Source organism: Lepisma saccharinum, chromosome 1 (genome assembly GCF_977018435.1).
Source record: "Lepisma saccharinum chromosome 1, izLepSacc3.1, whole genome shotgun sequence".
NCBI lineage: Eukaryota > Metazoa > Arthropoda > Insecta > Zygentoma > Lepismatidae > Lepisma > Lepisma saccharinum.
In genome coordinates this window covers 171,620,785-171,638,026 of record NC_139229.1, presented here as the reverse complement: position 1 = coordinate 171,638,026, position 17,242 = coordinate 171,620,785, and the positions used below count along the sequence as shown (strand labels likewise).

Here is a 17,242-nt window from a genome sequence, read left to right as displayed (position 1 = left end):
CTTCCCTGATCGTACTCTACTCAATGAGTCTAGGGTTCGATTCTCAGTGGAGGCACTGAACGGGGCTTGGACCACGAACCAAGCGGTCTTTAAAAGCGAAAGAAGACAAAAGACTTACTGCTTGAGAGTTACACCTCCTTCGTAAATAAGAATATAACATTCCTCAAAATTTCGCTAGATTAAAATCGCTGTAGTATCTCCCTTACCCAGAGACGGCTTCTTATATAACATATCTATAGCATCTTCACAAGTGTCAAAAATTACGACCATAGGGTGGAATACGCTAATAATCATCGAAGAAGTCGTTTACCGTATCAATTTATACATAATCAATTAATACTCAAGAGGTAGAAAATACAGGGCACCCGGTCGCCATGACACCTGGATTTTTAATTTCAGTTCAAGTTTTTTAATATATCGACTTCCTTTTTTAAAATAACGAGTTCATTGTTTTTTTTAATGTCTGTGTGTTTTCTCTATCATTAAATCAGAATGATAAACATACGCGTACCATTAGAAGTTTTTGCACTGTTGCTAGCTGAATTTTAAAATCTGCGGCGATATGGTAGAGTCGCCTTCTATATTAGAATGTGCTAGAATGTATTGCATGTTGTTCATGTTGTTAGCAGTTGAGACTTCTTTAGCAGGGTCACTCCGGCACAAGAATTTCTTACTTTTAATTCAATCTTGTTTTAATTAACTAACTAACTCTCTAGCCTTCTTAAACCCGAAGGTTCATGGCTGCAGCAACACATGCCTTCCATCTGTCCCTATCCGGAGCAAGATCTACATACTCTTTTCTATCCCTACCAATTTCCTTTAGGTCTATCTCAACGTTATCCCTCCATCTTCGTCTTGGCCTTCCTATAGGTCTCTTACCATCAGGTTTCCCAACAACAATCCTGTAAACTCCTCTTTCCTCTCCCATTCGTGCCACATGGCCTGCCCACCTAAGTCTTCTTCATTTAATTATTCTAATAATATCTGGACATGAATACAAATTATGTAGTTCTAAATTATCTAACCTTCTCCACTCACCTGTCTCCTCATCCCTTTTAGGCCCATATATTTTCCTAAGGATCTTATTTTCAAATACTCTCTATTTATGTTCCTCTTTCAATGTAAGGGACCAGGTTTCACACCCACATAATACTACAGGCAAAATTACTGTTTTGTATATTTTAACTTCTAGTTTCTTAGATATTAAACGAGAAAACTAACATGCATTTCCTGAATTAAGCCTACCTTTTATTTCCTCTTTAATATCATTTTCATTTGTTACTATTACTCCTAAGTATTTGAATTTGGAAACTGGTTCAAACGAGTTGTTATCTATAATTAGATTTTGATTATTACCGAACACTGGTTTCGGCCTGTAAGCATATATTTAGTTTTATCTTTGCTAACTTCCAAACCTATCTCTTTAGCTGCTTTGAAAAATATTTTAGCGTTATTCTTAATTCTATTTACATCATCCCCACTAACTCTACATCATCTGCACATGCAAACAGCTGAGTCATCCCTTTTTTAGTCCTTCGTTAGTTAATTTTACCTTCCTAACAGCATATTCTAAGGCAAAATTAAAGAGCAATGGAGATAATGCATCTCCCTGTTTTAACCCAACATGAATTGTAAATTTGCCAGACATATTAATATCCACACGAATTTTACTTTGTTTCACTGGTGCATACTTTTATCATATTAACAAGCTTCTTAGGTATTCCAAACTCAACTAATATATTTTATATAATTTATCTCTTTTGACTGAATCATATGCTTTTTTAAAATCAATGAATAGCTGATGAACATTTTGATTAGCTATATTCCCACTTTTTCTCAAGTGTTTGTCTGATGTAAAAAATTTGACCTGTAGTTGATCTGTTACGTTTAAATCCACATTGATAATCACGTATAATTTCATTAGTATATGGGTTTAATCTTGCTAATAGAATATTAGATAATATTTTACATGTTGTTGAGAGTAGAGAAATTCCACGGTAATTATTGCAGTTCATTTTATCACCTTTTTAAAACACAGGAACAATTATGAATTCTTTCCACTGTTGAGGGATTTCTTCTTTATTCCATATTAAACAAATTAATTTATGAATTTGACATATTAACGAATTCCCACCATATTTAATTAACTCAGCTGGTATTAAATCAATGCCAGGTGCTTTGTTATTCTTGAGCCTTTTAATAGCATCTTTAACTTCAGTTAAGTTAGGTTCTGCTGTGTGTACTTCATTTACTTCTGATTTATCTCTAACATGAACATTTAAAAGGTCATTAAAGTAGTTCTTCCATCTATTTAAAATCGCTTGGGTCAGACAAAAAAATTGCCATTTTTATCTTTTATCAAGTTTACTTTAGGTTGCCACCCCCTTTCTAAACTCATTTACACTTTTATATAAATCTCTGATATTCTTATTTTTGCTGTTTGTTTCAATTTCGTTAATTTTACTTTTCAAGTAATCCCTTTTTTTACTTCTAAACGTGCGGTTAACTTCTCGCTTTATTCTATTATAATTGCTTACATTATATCATCAGAGTATTTAACCACCTAAGTCTAGCCTGATTTCTTATTTCTATTAGATTATGACATTCATTATCAAACCATGGCTTACTTTTTATTGGTTTATGGTATCATATACTTTCTTTAGCTGCTGATTCTATTGCATTAGGTATGTGCTCCCAATTCTTATTTATGTCTGTTTCATTTATATTTTCATCATCATTTAAATCCTACAAAATATCGGATCTATTTGACAGTTTTATTTGGTAATTTTTCTTAATTCTAGCATCAGAAAATTTTTCTGTATTAAATTTTAGAGCTTTTATAGGTTGCAAAAGTAATTAATCTTATACGATTATCATTACTTAATTCATGAAGACTTTCTTGACCTATAGTAGGTTTAAATGCCTCTTCTTTACGAATCTGTGCATTACAGTCACCTAACAGAATTTTCATACTGGGAAAATTTATCAAAAACCTGTTCTAACTCTGCATAAAAATCATCTCTAGTATTAGTAGAAGGAAAAACAAGTAAAAATGTTGTTTTAATTATTAAATTTAATATTTAAATCACGTTTTATAGCTAATCATAATGGATCCATGCCTTTTTAAGCCTGTATTTGCAAGAGAGAGAAAAAAAAGCTGGCTCCTGAAATAACTGGCTGGTATCGGAACTATTTTTAGATTTGCCTACCCCTCATACCGCTATAAAAAAATAAGAAGTACCCAGAAATCCTTTGTACAACAGTAATTGCATAACGAGATATTGTCACGCCATATATAAGGCCAAATACAAAAATATTAATATGTACATGAAGTTAATACTTAATTATACATATTACAACGGAGAATCTAATGTCGAGAGAAAAGTAATTAGCCTAGGTGCTAAGAAAATTTGAATAGTTATTATTTTAAAAAAATCTTTTTGAAGGTGAGGGTGTATTCATTCAGTAATGATTAAAGCCCGGAAGTTCAGGCATTTATTTTCGTTAAAATAGGCAGGCAAAAGGGCATTTATAATGTGGTAAATAGGCACTAAAAATGAAAAAAAGGCAAAATAAACCGAAAAAAGGCACATTTAGAAGTCGCTTACTTTTATCTATAATTTCTGGCAAAATGTTAAAATCTAAATTGGGAAAAGCATTTCAATTTTCTCCGTCTTGATTGCACATAACTACAAGGTGCTTTTTAAGTTCTAAACATTCATTGATAGTCGTCTGTCAGAGAGAATGTTTTTCATAATAGAAAATGATCTTTCTACTTCGACAGAAGTTATTGGAGCATACATATAACATGCTAATGTAGCTGGACTCATTTTGGTAACAGCATTTTCACCTTTTAGAATATCACAAATTGTTTTCAATTGTTTCAAGTCCTCATTTGCACTCACTACCCGTTAGCACTTTTCCGCAACAGCTGACCCCTTTTCTCCTGGCACTTCCATCATCTGCTGCATAGATTCCTCGAAGATTTTGATGGATGCTATAATTGTAATTGTCTCTGGCAATGCACCATAATGTGCAAAAGTAAACTTGAATAGCACAGGAGTTTTTTCACTTCACGAATTGAAGCCGCTTCATTTTCTGGAAGAGCATCGATCACCTCACTGATTTTTTGAAGGTTGTTAGCATAATATATAGCTGCTGATATCCAGGTTCCCTATCTCGTCAAGACTGGTTGCTGAGGTAAACTAAGCTCAATCGCAACTTCCTGAAATTTTCGGGTTCGAGAGGGAGATTTCAGAAATATTTTCTTTGTGTTCGAAATCAACCTGTCCACTTCAGCAGTCAATCATGCACAAGAAATGTTAACCGAAAGGCAATATCCTAACTCAGCATGAAATACTTTTTTCTCACACTTTTCTCCTTCAGCAATGTTGAAACATGCGTGAGTTCAATATTACTTAAATAAGGCGAAAATTATTCACATAATAAACGGAAGAAAAATAAATGCCAACAACGTTTTTTGGGAGAAAAATAATATATATATACACATTTTCTTTTAAAAAAATGTCAAATTTAATTGAAAAAGGCAAAAAAAGGTATTATAATCAAAAATAGGCAGTGGGGTCCCAAATAAGCAAAATAGGCAAAATGAAAAGGCTTCCAAAACATTCGAAACAACATAAGAAACGTATATCCGGAAAAATTTATCAATATATGCAGTAGATAAAAATAGGCATTTTGCCAAACTTCCGGGCTCTAGTAATGATATTGACCATCCGAGAGGAACAAGAGTTACTGCTGCTACGTTGCAAAATGTTCTACGTGAGTGAGGGAAACGTCCACGAGTTTGAATACAGGAATATGGAGCAGATTTCGTAGAAAGATATGCGCATAACTTTTCACTCGTTAAAAATATGTTGAAAAAACCCTAGCCTGATTTGATATATATCATCACCCCCTTACAATTTATGTTTTTGGAAATGAATTCAATATGTCGCTGAACAATATGGCGGACCTCCGCTTGACCCACAGCTATATTTTCTCCTAGGTATCATGTACCCAGCATAACTCCTTTAAATTTTAAAGAGAGGTGTTTTAAGTCCACTTTATGCACAGTAAGGCTAATCGGGACTGGACCTACAGTTTAAAGTGGGATCCGAACCACTATATGCCTCCACGGGTATCGAACCCGGGACCCCTTGAATACAAGGCGACGACGCAACCACTGCGCTATCGGAGAGGCTGCTCAGTTTATCGAGAAGATTTAGTAATCATAATGTAAGTATCAATGTACAGATAGAGAGATATGTCACAATTCTGTTGTGTACATTCGTGATTATTAGCAAATATTATCCACGTAACACTTCGAAACATGGTCATTGTAACGTTACAACACCCGCAGCGGCCCGACCCTGTGGCCGAGTGGTTAGCACATCGCGCTGCGACGCCAAGGGTCCCGGGTTCGAATCCCGGTCGGGCTTGGTTGTTTGTGAATGTCCATTCATCAATTTCATCATTTCATCACTCATCCCCATCTTCGCAAATTAGCCAAGAGGCACAAAACGCGAAGTAAAATAAACTAAATCAATCAATCAATCAACACCCGCAGCGAAGAACAGGCTAGTGATTACCCGCTTCTCCTGCATGGAGCGATAGTTTTTGTGCCCTACGTTTCCAAGTTACACAAAGCATCGAATGCCAGGGGGACGAGTTTAGCAACAAGTTCCAGGCTCTCTCGCTGGCAGCAGAAGTCGAAGCAACCTTCATTCTGCCCTTTACGGAGCCAATTTGCAGAAGTAATTTATTTATGAGAAGAGACTTCAAACTCGAGGAGGTATTGTTAAAACATTCACATAGTTGGAAGGAGAGTTGCACGGAAATAGAAACAAGAGAGATATTAGTTCCAAAAAAATAGGGCGGTATGAATATTCATATTTTATCAGAGTTCGTCATAGCAGTTACTAATTTCTGTAGGAGAGGTAATAAATTTCCTAACTTGGAGAATTTCTCTTTAATTTATGTACTTTAGACGATGTCTAAAACTTTTTACGATGGTAAATATTAAAGTTAGATAAGCCATAAATTTACTTACGGTAAAAGGAGTAACGAGCGGCTAGGGACAGCATTAGCAACTTGGAATTACATGCTAACAGCACCAAACCTGGCTTGCCTAACCTATCCACATATGTATATAATAGCTTAAATAAACAAAAATTAACTTGCCTAACCTGCTTACATGCTTATTTCTGCTATTATATGCCTACGTGGATAGGTTAGGCAGGTCAGGTTTGGTGCTGTTAGCGTGTAATTCCAAGTTGCTAATGCTGTCCCTAGCCGCTCGTAAAGGAGTAAGGCATTATTCGCAAACCTGCCTGCCACAAGAGGTCTCTTGCTGTCTTATGACAGTCTGGCATTTGTTATGAAAATGTCAGGACCAGTAATGACACTAGAATAAATTATTGGCGGGGCAGATGAAGGGCGGGAATATTTTCTTGGGACAATCAAATTTGATATGCTCCTAAATAACATACACAATACATGCACCTGGGTAAATTTACTTACCTTGTTTTGCTTTAATTGTGTATGAAGGTCGATAAAATAACTTGAAAATTGTTCTTGATTGGTCAAACTTCTGAGTGTGTAGTATTTCTGTTTTTGAAGCACACACACACAGGTGTGTGTGATGGTGGTGTGTCTCCCAAAGATGTTCAATTACTATTTTCTTATGGTATCACATAATGAAGAATATGTGAAAGAATAATACTTATATTTTGTTACAAATTTTAATTTGTTGAATTCATCAAAAAATGAACAATAATAATATGTTGCACAATTATCCTCGATTTACTGTCAATTAAATCACGCTTTATAAATTAATAATAAATATTGTAAGAAATGAAATAATGAGTGTAAATAAATGTCGTAAATAAATTAAAGCTTTCAAAATGTTATCATCCGGGATTTTATTCAAGTATAGCAACATGTAACCGGTTAATCTGTACCAAGATGATAATTAGGATGATCCTGTGAAGATTAGTAAATTTGATAAAATGGAGGAAATATCCAGGAAATGAAGTGTACAAAAGAACTGTTACACAGCTAATAAAGATGTGGATGATAACCTGTTATTGATTTACCGTAACAGCATGATACACAGTAGACAGAAACTGATAAAAATATGTGATCTAAGTGTTCTACAGTGACTAAAGTTAATGCAATTGTGATTAATGTAACGGCTACCTCAAGAAAATTCATTCCATTAAAATGTTGTTGTTTATGAAACGGCTTCAAATAATCTATGGGACTATTTCCATATGTATTCACTAATAGTGCATTAATTTGTAAGCCACTTCGTCAGAACAAAGAAACTGTAAAAACAAAACTGCTCTGGTGATAGCCACAATTCTGTAAAAGAAAATATAGGGAAACTTGTACCATTTTGAGCCGTCGGTGCTGTTAGAAGGAAACCCATTACTTAACTTATTTTCCTGCCGTAGCTTCCTTGTAATTTTCCGACTTTGATCTTGTGCTTCTGGAGTTCATTTCGTCTTGCAGAGGTCTTCAGCTACTCGTCAAGGGGAGCTATGCTAACACTCTGTGACAGCGTTCAAAGTTTTGCTTCTTGTGACGTCTCATGTTTCGTGAGTGTGCCCCACCCCCTTCTTCCGTCGAAGTTAGGACGAGGTCTCAGGGTGTTTGCATAAGGATTTCGGCTTTCCTCCCGAAATCTCCAACTTCGGTAGGCTCACCTAAAGGAACGTTTTCACAATGTTATACTATATAGCGTACTGCAAAAAGATATTGGCGAAAAAAAAGTTTTTCTTATGCCATTGTCGTCTTGGCGACAAAGAGGCTCTAGGTGTGAAATGTAATTTACAATTGTGTTGGATGCAGCAGGTTTGGACTTGATTCTGAGATCGAAGTTTGTATTAAATTGAGAGTTGGATTTCGATTTCCGGTTCACCAAAGGGTACATCATGGAGTGTATCAAGTAGCGCTTTAGGGGTAAAAGGTAAGACCTTTTCGGAAAGCACTCAAGTGAGTGTATACAGTCTAGAAAGTATCTTGCAGGCTGGCGAGGATCTGGTGCCTTCGCCAGCATAACCCCATTTCTCATTCTTTCTGATTCGGTTATTTTACGCCGCTCCCGACAAAAATGGCTGAATGATGAACTTACAAAATATATGAAGAGAGAAATACCATGCTTTAGTTAGGTTTCGATCCTGAAACCTCCGGCTTCGAAGCGAGTCATGCTGTCCATTCCGCTACGGAGGTGTTTGTGTTGTCCTTGTGTGTGAGAAGGATCTATCTACAGTCTCAGATTTAATGATAAGTATGGGAATATGAACCTAGTATATTTTTGTTATTGCTATGGGTCCTGGTGAGAATTTTAGCTTAGCTTGTTGTTTTTTTCATTTTAGAGAATTTCATTCTTGTTACTGGTTTTATAGGTGAATTTTCTGTTTTGTGAGATGAAAGGAAAAGCGCCATAAAAATATGAAATTTTGCAGTATATCAGAACAACCAATAAAGCAATTTTAAAGTTATTGTTTGAGATACTCTTTAATAAATAATAAAGGTGGAGTTTTTCCCCTTACATTACTTATTGTAGGGGACTTGCCTGTAAAGTAGAATCGTGTGGAGATGCTAGGCTTTCCGTGGAGAAAGTCCTGCAGAACAGGGGTTCATTCAAAATTTTCCATCTGAGGTCTATGAGGGTAAATTCAGCTTAAAATGATCATAGTTTTGGGCCTTTGTGAAATGTTAGGGGGTTGGGAAAGTTTGGGGGGTTAAGTGGCGAATCACTTGATCGTAATATAACAGATTTAACACTGCATTCTGGAAACGAGATAGAGATGAATCAATTTAATTATAAATTTGTCATTTGGTAGCAAAGTAAAAAAGGATCGTTCATATTTTGGGAAATCAATTAACTACTTTGAATCCACTATTATTGAAAATTCTTGCCTGTTAACAACATAAGTAAGAACCTAAGACCACTACCATTGTTAAGAAGCTCCCAGAAGTGACTGAGTTTAGAATGCAAGTGGTTTATCTCATACTCGGATGGCGCTTGTAGTTGGTTTAGGAAATTGTCGTAAGGTTTCATTGGCTGTTGGAGTTTGCACTCTCGTGTCTGTTTTCAAATTTTGCACATGGACCAAAAAGACACTCAATATATCAATATTGGTTGTATGTAGGCATTAGACAATTGCAGAGATGACACAATTACATCCTAAATAGACTACAGCCAAAATATCTCCATTTGTTTATAATTTGGAGATAGAACATTTGCATTCTCAATGGACAATATAGCGAGGCTGGACAGATCTAGGGAGAGCTTTTGACAGGCTAGTTAGATATCCAATTGCTTTAGTTTTGTTACTTGCCGCACTATTACATTGTTGCTCAACGGTTTTAAATTTGACTACCTCCTTACATTTATGTGTAGCTAATTTTCTTTCAAACGTTACATTTCCGCATACAAATCAGAAATACCAGGCATGAATCGGACGTACTGAATAGATGACCACCGCAGATCTGTCGTTAAATCTGTAAATACTATAGTTTCCTCAAAAATTTGAAATGTGTTTTCTTTTAACAATAATATTTTAACAACTGTTGTAATGATCTTCGACCTAATATTAATCTAGAATCATGTTTTCCATGTTTTTACCATCAATAATGCAACGAATTCTATGACTGGATTGAAGCCGTCATTCTTGTTCTTTGGACGTGATTTGTACACGCCGCATGACACTCGGAAAATGGAGCTTCAGAGGGAAGATGGAACCGGGGAGGACGTCACGGCGGAGAGACAGATGGATTACGTCATACAGTTAAAGGAAAGAATGGGCGTGGCTTTCGAATTTGCAAGAGAAAAAGAAGAAAAGACGAGACAAAAGGCGTCAAAGGCCTACAATAAGGGCAGAAGAAGGGTTAATCTTCGTGTAGGAGATCGAGTACTGATTCAAGAGCATAAAATTTCGTCTGCTTTTAACAAGCAAACTGCGTGCTTTTTCCCGAAATTCAAAGGGATCTACAGAATTCTGAATTTCACTACTCCAAATAATGTTGTTTTGGAAAAGGAAGGTGAGGGGAAGAGAGTTCTGGCTAACGTTGACCAGCTGAAGGTCATTCCGGGAAGAAATTTGAGAAGTGTGAGGGAAAGCACTCGTCCCTAAATTCTACCCTGAGAATGCATCTCAAGGGGAGGGGGTAGAAGGGATGTGAAAAATGATGAAAAAGAAGCCGAAAAACCAACTTCTATTTTGTACAGTTGTAATTAAGTTCCTGATTTATTGTCTCTACACATTTGAGTTCTGGTAAATTTATTTCGTGTGAATATAAGATTTAAATTACGGACTGTTGTATTTTATGTTATGTCAACCTTTTGCCGATAAAGGGTGGTGACAATTCTGCACATGAGGACATGAGATTTTCATCGCTAAGAGAATGCTGAAGGATGGCAGTTCGATGACCGGAAAAGGAAGGGAAAGTTTCCTTATAGATGAAAAATGGAAAGCCATTTTACAGTCGGGTCGTGTAATCGAACGATATAACTTTTTGAAAGCATTTGAAGCTGAAATTCGGCAGGAGTCGAACCGAGTACCGCAGAAGTCCCAGACGCAAGGACTAGGGGACTAAGGAGCCGGGAGTTCTTCGGATGGACCGAGGAGGAGGCTGAGTCGACCCTAGAGCGGGAGCCGGACATGTTCGTTGGAAGGTGGAGGAGCTGTCTGCACCTTGGAGCAGTCCTGATGACCAGATGACAGAGATGTCCAGGAGATTCCAGGATTCCAGAAGGAAGAATCCGTGTGGAAGTTGGATATTTAGTGCAGTGAAATCGAGACTCTTCTTTTCAGAGAGACGGTTGTGGTGTGTAGTGAAAATAACTTTTTCAGTGAACTTTTCTTTTTCAGATAAAGTGCTTAACTTTTCTCAGTAACTTTGAAAGACAATTCAGATAGACTGAAATTTAAATTTCAGATTGAATTGTAACACTGGGGAGGGGGAATCTGTTACCCTGCCCCCGTGTCAGGGCAACAGTGTTTTTTTCTCTTATTGAAATAATTATTAATATGTTAATTAATTAGGTAATTACTTGTATAAACATATATGTGTTATTAGTGTAAATCAATTTATTATGCATTTTTAGGTTCATATTATTCCATGTATAAATACCATGTAGCTCTCTGTTCTTGCTTCGTGTTTCGAACGTTCAAGAGAAAGGCGGGCTTAAAAATTTTGAAAGAAGGGCCGTTGGCAACAGACGCCAACAAAACGTATATAAACTCCCAGATGAGAGTGGGGGAGGTCGGCTGTTGGAACTGAGACTTGGAAGGGAGAGGCTGTTTTTGCTTCGGTTAGCTAGGACCGGAGGACAGGTCACCCGAAACGGATGCTGTAAGAGATTGGATTGCCGGGCAAGCTAGTGCCTTGGTGTCCAGTTTACAGGTAAAAAGGTAGTTTGTACTGGATGTTATTTTGAAAGTAATTACTGTGCGCCGGGCAGCCTAGTGCCTTGTCACCGTAGAGGTTGAGAAATGTACACGTCGGGCGGCCTCGCGCCTGTTAAGACGTTTCTTGGAGTAACGCAAGTCTACCTTGTGACAAGCGTACTCCTGATGTAATTCATGAAATGTAAAGCATCCAGGTACAAACAATAGAGATTCCAACATCAAAATTAGAGTTTTGGCCCGATAATTAGAGAAATGAACGTTCGGATACGACTTTTATATACTTCAAATTTTACGTTAATTAGGCTTTAGAAAATATCCAAAATTTCAGTTTTTAATTTCACAGATGCTGGACAAGGTAATTTATCCCCTATAGCAATAAGGTTTCGCAAAGGTTATCCGTTGTCTCTTGTAGTTAATTATATAATTATGTTGACTTGTAGCAACCCACGTGCATTGTCGTACAATGAAAGATACCCCTAGACAAATCTGAGCCGAGTACGAAGTGCACCGAACCTCGAGTGCGGAGGTAAAGTGTGGGGGACCAGACTAGTAACAGCCTATTTCTGTGTTAATTGTAAAGCTGCAAATACTATCCCTGTATGCTTCATTTAAAACAACGAAGTAAAACGTGAAAGTGATGCTAACCTCTCTTTTATTTTATCATGTGTTTTGCCCATATACCTCAACACATATCATGCATGCTACTAAGAGCTTGCTTGTTGAAGTACATACAACGCGGTTCTCGTAAGCGAGACAGATTAATTTTAAATAATACAAAGAAAGAAAGAAAGAAAAAGAAAAACTATTCGTAACATAAAACAACATAGATATTCCGGAAGACAAAGAAACAAACTACTTTAATTTATTGCTCTCTGCCGTATAAGCTTAGTTGTAAATCCCGAGCGTTATCTATGTTTCTAAAAATAAGTTATTATTTGCTTCTTTCACGTTTGTGGGATTATCCACTTATAGAACATGGTTTAACAAAAATATCGCTGTTGTAAATTTTACTTGTCATGGATTATCTTTATCCATTGAGGACTGTAGGCTGTTACTGTACTGCGCAACGACTTGTAACTTGTTTATTTTGTAATATCATTGGGCTCGTATTAATGCTCATGTTGCAAGAACATATGTCGTCCAGGTGGCGCACTTTATCAGTACGGAGAAACATTGTAAGTAATGTACTCCTTCGTCAGTCACCTTTTAAGCAACGTAGACAATACTGTTATCAGAATATTGTCAGTAAATGAAACGATGGAGGGTTACTTTTTGACGTCACTGCCATTGCTATATGAAAATATCATGGAATGAATACCTAAGAAAATCTTGACGTTTACATGATACAAAATGTAATAAGGCATTTCAACAAAAAGTGCGATATAACAATTTGTTGAAGTATATCAATTTTAAGAGCCTTTATGACAGAATAGATCAATTATACTAGGTAACATTATCGTATGGGTAAAACGGATTCCTTCAAATTTCCTTCAAATTTACAGGAGAAAGTACTTACGGAAATCATTTTCTTGAGCGTTTTGGAAGTTCCTGAATGTAGATTTGATCCATTTTAATGTGAATGCGTTTTGTTTTCTGCGAAAATCTCTGTCCGACACGTTGTTTCTGCTCCCGCCATTTGCTTTTTGCATGAGAGTGCAATGTTCCGAGTGTTAAGACGATGCAACCCCGTAGCCAGTGTTTCAGCCTCGCCGTGTTTTCACTAGAACCACCTGTCGAGTTCGGAACAAGCCATTTTTCCCGAATGGGTGTCACTTATCGCACAACATTGTAGCAACATTGTGTTCGGACGTCACAGGAGAGAGCTGTTTTTACAATTTTTCTTTGTATTTATGCTAATGGAACCTAACCTAACAGGCCTAACCTAAACACGTAGGCATTCCTCGTCTGACGTCAATATTCAAGGTTGCAAGATTGTTGTGCGTAAAGGAAGAGAATTAACGAATTACGAAAGAAAGATGGTTCCGACCCGAATGGTTGTCACTTATCGCACAACACTCTAGCAACATTGTGTTCTGACGTCACAGGAGAGACCTTTTTCATGTTAGGCAATACAAAGGTAACACGTCTCTTAGCGAAAATATTATTTTTTCTTTGTATTTATGCTAATGGAACCTAACCTAACAGGCCTAACCTAACCACGTAGGCATTCCTCGTCTGACGTCAATATTCAAGGTTGCAAGAGTGTTGTGCGTAAAGGAAGAGCATTAACGAATTGCGAAAGAAAGATGGTTCCGAAATGCTGTGTATGGACAATGAACGTGGTAAATCGCAAGGTTATTTTACAAGTTCTACACGTAAATGCGACGTATTAGCATAATTTCAAATAGGGGCACGAAAGTAGATATTTTCCGGTGAACGAGGTTGCACCACTGCATAAATCGACAAAACACTCTCAGAACGCCCCCTAAACCAGTATGCTATCACGGCCATAATGTGTTACAGATTCGAAACAACAAGTAACAGTAAGTACTCGTAAATAGAGAAAATAAACATTATCTTAGTTAGAAATGCATTATTTCGCCTTAAGAAATGTTCCGCAACACGTTAGCAATGTAAAGAAGTCCGAAATATATCATTCGTAGGTGTTTCACCCATAAGATAATAGTACCTTATACTATATAAAACTTTAAACTGTATATTAAGCAATGGTTATTTTCTCAGTCAACTTCAACTTCTCGTGCTAGAATCTTATTGTCTCCCAAAATACCTGAAAACTCAGAAATATGAGAATAGTTAATTAAGTAGTACATGTGTGATTTGTATAATACGCTTACAATTAATAACCAGACTTTATATTTATCTTTGTCATTCAAACTTTTAAAGAAATTATTGAAACGTTGATACAATTATAATTACAAATACATTGTATCTATTATTTATATTACCAATATTTAAATTTCTATGTTCTACAAGTCACTCATATCTTTGTTCTTGTGTGGTAAATGACAAGTGAAAGAACCAGATTGGTTAATGTGATTGTGATTATTTGATTGATTACTTGCTACACCGGTTTATATATATTTGTATGTATGCTAATTGAATTGGATCTATTTATGTTATTTGTGTACAAACTAATAAATGTATATGTTTATCTGCCTTTTGTGATTGGAGGTTTTGCCTCAGTTGAGGGTAGTAATTGAGGTAATTCATTATTAAATCACTTCTCGTTAAAGTGGGGAATTGGCTGTTCATTTACACATGGGTTGGATATTGAAACTGCAAAAAAGCAATACCCTCAATAATCAAACTCCAAAATATAAACGATATTCTTCCAATGTAAACAGTGACAAGTCCAGTCATTCTAAGTTGTGACAGGGAAGATATAATTAAAATGTTAAATCACTGATTGATGTGGTTGTGTTGCTGGAGATTATAGGCTTAGAAGTTTCAGCTAGTTGACATGGTTGTTACTAGGATATTATAAGGACGTTCTCTATTCTAAAATCGGCTAGTTCAAATGGCTGTGATTAGAAAATTGTAGGGAACTTCTTGTTTAGAATTAATAGAATATTCTAGTTGAAGTATTTGTAATGTGGGGACTGTAAAAAGTTATCTATTACATAATCAGTAGAATTAGATAGTTAAATTGCTTTAAAATTATTGTGATTCGGAGATTGTAAAGGAGTTCATGATTCTAAAATCAGTGGAAACAGCTAGTTGAAGAACCATGTACGAAAGTTCTCGATAATTGAACTTCAACTGATGTTGGTGATGTAGGCAAGATAGTAGTGACGGCGAGTTTGATGTTATTGAAACGATCTGGAAGTGGACAAAATTTTCAGCGATCCTTGCTGCGATTCCTCCATTTGCACAGGGCTAATGCTGTCACCTTATAATCAAGGAGTCTCTGGTTCGATTTCTGATGCAAGCACATTGTACAGTGGTTCGGATCTCAATTTAAACTGTAGGTTATCAAGCATGAAGTGGATTTAAGGGAGAATTCACACCGAAGAAACACGCGACATGCGACATGCAACACGCGACACGAGTGTTTCACACCGAAGAGACAAGATGCACGCGACACGCGGCAAGCGACGTTGGTTTCTTTGCTCAGTTTGCATGATGGTACCGATATAATTGCATTAATCAGTTTATTAGCCACCCGAAAATAACGTAACAAGAGACATTGTTACATGTAAATTGCGTTGTAAAATTTGTGCAAGTTATTGAAACTTGGTAGAGGCATGTTGTGCATGAGAAAACTGAGAAATAATATGCACTGACCTCAAACTGTATACGCTAGACTTCTCAGCCTGAATAAAGCGAATACCTAAACACTAGAGAAATGGTTCTCAACCTTCGTGAAACCATGTCACGGTATTTTTTTTTTAAGTCAATGCCCTTAGCCGAAGATTTTTTCTCGTAAATATTTACAGTATTGAAGATTTTATGCATGAATTAACATGTACCTATGAAATTAAATATTGATAAATAAATTCTAGCATAATCATAAGAGTAATAATAGTTTGATTACGTGTATAGGATTGTTTCAAATATAAAAATATAGAAGACGAAGTGGTAACGTCGTCTCCTTGTAATTAAGTGATCCCGAGTTCGATAACCGGGGAGGCACCGGGCAGATCCAGTTCTGATTAGTCTTTTTGTGCATAAAATGGACTTAAAAAACGAAAACTCACAACTCAAATATGATATTGAGATTATGATAGTTGTCAACCAGTTTCAGCAGAACATTTCGGTGCTCAGTATAGTTGATACGAGGGCACGGAATCGAGTCGCGGCCCGGCGGTTGAAAAACAATGCACTAGAGTACTTTACCATGTTGACTAGTATAGTTTGGACTACAGTACCTCCATAAGCTGACTTTTACAAATAAAAGCAGTCAGGTAAATGGCCAAAACACGGCCTCTTTACACGATGTTGAAGGCAAATTACAGCCGATAGATAACTGCATCAAAGAAACTCGATAAAGCGAAATGAACGTTGTGTTTAAATCTTAAAACATTTTACATATCGATACTTTATTATATCACCAAATTAGAGGTTCAAACATAATGCCGGTTGGGCTCTCTTCTAGAGTCTAAATACAGCTCGTTGGAATGAAGCATTCGCTGCGCATGCGCGAACAACAAATTGAGGCGACACGATGCACGGTATTGAGAAAACGGCACAGTCCGAGAGGCACGTAAGCGACACACGACACGTGCATCTTGCCGTGTCTCTTCGGTTCGAATGTCCAACCAAAGGTTGCATTGATTACCGACTGTTGGCTTCCAAGCGACACGTGTTTCTTCGGTGTGAATTCTCCCTAAGACAAAGTTTATTCACCGAATTAAGCAAGACATGCATTTCTTTTGTGGATTCCCAGGTGGGTGATCTCGGGTGAGAATTTTTCCGTTGATGTAACCTGCTCTGGAGCTCATCTAGTCTCCCATTAGCGAGTTCTTGGGTGTAAAGGCTGCCGGAGCGTTGTACTGATTGCTGAGACCGAGAATGTACGGAGCTTCATGGCGCAATGCGCAGGGGATATCTCTAGCTCATCCACAAACAAATTAACAGAAAATATAGTGAGTGGGGTGGCGCATTTATACTCTGCTTAGAGGCACTGGCACGGTCATGATTATGTAAACTGTAAATCCATGTAAACCCCATGTAAATTGCATGTAAACAACCCCTTGTAGACGGATATTTATGGTCTGCAGCACGTTACAGCCTTCCCCCGTTGAACCATTCTTTCGCTCGACCACGGCGCATGCGCAGGGCAGCCCGCGTGCTTTCGTAGTTTGTCGCGAGTCACTCGCTCTGTTGCCCCAGTGCTTCCGACTCGCTCGCGGAGTGAA

The 17,242-nt window shown here is 37.0% G+C and overlaps 1 protein-coding gene across 1 annotated transcript in view; it reads left to right on the top strand.

Annotated features, from left to right (window-relative positions):
• LOC146003964 (atrial natriuretic peptide receptor 1) overlaps positions 1-17,242 on the top strand; it is a 1,164,278-nt gene that overhangs the window by 334,980 nt on the left and 812,056 nt on the right. The gene's annotated exons all lie outside the window — the stretch shown is intronic.